The following is a 2377-nucleotide window of genomic DNA, read 5'->3' as shown; positions in this document are numbered from 1 at the left end:
AGACTATATTTAGTTTTGTAAGAAACTACCAAACGATCTTCCAAATTGGCTGTTATTTTGCATTCATGCTAGCATTGAATGAAAGTTCTTGTTGCTCCATATCTTCAATATTTGGCATTATCAATGTTCCACATTTTGGCCATTTAAATAGGTATGCATCAGTATCCCATTGTTTTAATTTGCATTTCCCTGATGACATATGATATACAGTACCTTTTCATCTGCTTATTTGCCATGTGTATATTTTCTGTGATGAGATATCTGTTAATGATTTATCTTATTTTTTAATGAGATTATTTTCTTATCGCTGAATTTTAAGAATTTTTTGCATATTTTGGATATAGTTCTTTATCAGATATATCTTTGCAAATATTTTCTTCCAGTCTGTGGCTTGTCTCTTTATTTTTCTTGACAATGTCTATTAAAGAGCAGAAAGTTTTAATTTTAATGATGTCCAGTTTATCAACTATTTCTTTAATAGATTGTGCCTTTGGTGTTGTATCTAAAAAGTCATTTCCAGATGTCACATGCCCCTCCATGAATGGGGAGGTGCAAGTGGGTGGGCGGGCAGCCATTCTGGTGGAGCCTGGGCACCCTGGGAGCCATGCTGTGGAGCTGATCCTTGTAACTGCATCTGCCTGGGGTGGGTGGTGGGGTGTGAGTGGGGGTTGCTCCCCCACAGGGAGGTGTTTCCCCCTCCCCCCCGTGAGGGACCATGCAGCTGTGCAGAGGTAGTTTTCTTCTGAGATCATTAATAGGAACCGTTCTCTCCCATGCCCAGCTGGAGCAAGGACATGAGACTCTTCATTGACCAGTTCATGAAGAAATGTGAAGGTGGCTTCTAGAAACATTTGCCTTCATATAAATGTAAATCAACTTGAAGTATTAAAGACTTCAAAACCTTTTTCGCAACACAAAGCCTGTAAAATAACAAATGTCATAGGCCCAGCTTTTCCCTAGAAGCCTTAAGGAAGGCCTGGGCCTTGAATATGTGATATTCCATAATCATGTTGAAGAAAGGATAGTTTGCATATTTCAAGGAGGTCCTTACCTGCAAGGAGCACCTGGATTCCTTCATGTCGCTGCCATTGCAACCATGATTGATGCTACTGTTGGTATGTTTGCAGTTATAGTTGGGGAATTGTCATGACTGACAATCTCAATATGAATTTTAAAAGGTCAATCCCCCTTTGTTCTGTTGTTGTGATAAATAGCTAACCTGATAAAGTTGGAGGAAGGAAATTCTTTGTTTTCTGTGATGTTCAAAGCATGGATGAGAAGACCCTATACTCAGAGGCAACAAGCTTACTGGTAAAGCTGGATCCCAAAGAAAGTTTGACATAAAAGAGCTTCTGGTGTATTCTACAGCAATCTGCACTAGGTTCTCACTCCTCCAGAAGAAGCTGTGGTCCCCAGTCCTTCTCTACTTACCTGCTGTTGAGTCCCCCAGAGGATGAAGCCTGCTAACACCAGCCTTCCTGAACAAATCTTCAGAATACACCTCCAAGAACTTTTCTACCTTCTAAACTTTTTAACATAGAAGCATTCCCTGAGGGAGGGGAGGGGAAAGTCATTGCCAAATGAAAGGTCATCTAGATTTTCTTCTATGTTATCTTCTAGGAGTTTTGTAGTTTTATATTTTACATTTAGGTCTGTGGTCCATTTTGAGTTAATCTTTCAGGTTACATAAAGTCTGTTTTTTGTTTTTTTGTTTTACATGTGCATGTCTAGTTGATTCAGCACCATTTGTTAAAAAACAAACAAACAAACAAAAACTGCTCCATTGTGTTGTCTTCACTCCTTTGTCAAAGATTAGTTGACTATTTATGTGGGTCTATTTATGGACTCTCTATTCTGTTCCATTGATCTATTTGTCTATTGCCAATACCACACAATCTCGATTACTGTAGCTTAAAATAAGTACTAAAATTGGGTAGTGTCAGTCCTCCAACTTTGTTCTTCTTCAATATTCTGTCGGTTATTTTTGGTTTGTTAATTTTCCACATAAGCTTTAGAATCAGTTTGTCAATCACCAGAAAATAACTTGCTTGGATTTTGATTGGAATTTCATTGAATCTATAGATCAAGTTGGGAAGAGCTGACATCTTGATAATATTGAGTTTTCCCATCCATGAACATGGAATATCTCTTCATTTATTTAGTTATTTGATTTCATTCATTAGTTTTATAGTTTTCCTCATATAGATCTTGTACATATTTTCTTAGATTCATATCTAAGTACTTTATTTTGGAGAGTGCTAATATAAAAAGTATTGCATTTTACATTTCAAATTCTATTTGTTTATTTACTGTTATATAGGGAAGTAGTTGACCTTCTGTATATTATTAACCTTGTATCCTGCAACCTTGCTATTAG

General features: G+C 37.1%; 1 pseudogene; it reads left to right on the top strand.

Annotated features, from left to right (window-relative positions):
* The first annotated feature begins 773 nt into the window (after positions 1 to 773).
* On the top strand, positions 774 to 1344 carry LOC123786284 (acyl-coenzyme A thioesterase THEM4-like; annotated as a pseudogene).
* The last annotated feature ends 1033 nt before the right edge of the window (positions 1345 to 2377 follow it).

This window comes from Ursus americanus, chromosome 3 (assembly GCF_024610735.1).
Source record: "Ursus americanus isolate L20-20 chromosome 3, mUrsAme1.1.p, whole genome shotgun sequence".
Classification (NCBI taxonomy): Eukaryota; Metazoa; Chordata; class Mammalia; order Carnivora; family Ursidae; genus Ursus; species Ursus americanus.
Note: the sequence above shows the minus strand (reverse complement) of the source record. Positions and strands in the feature narration are given on the sequence as shown.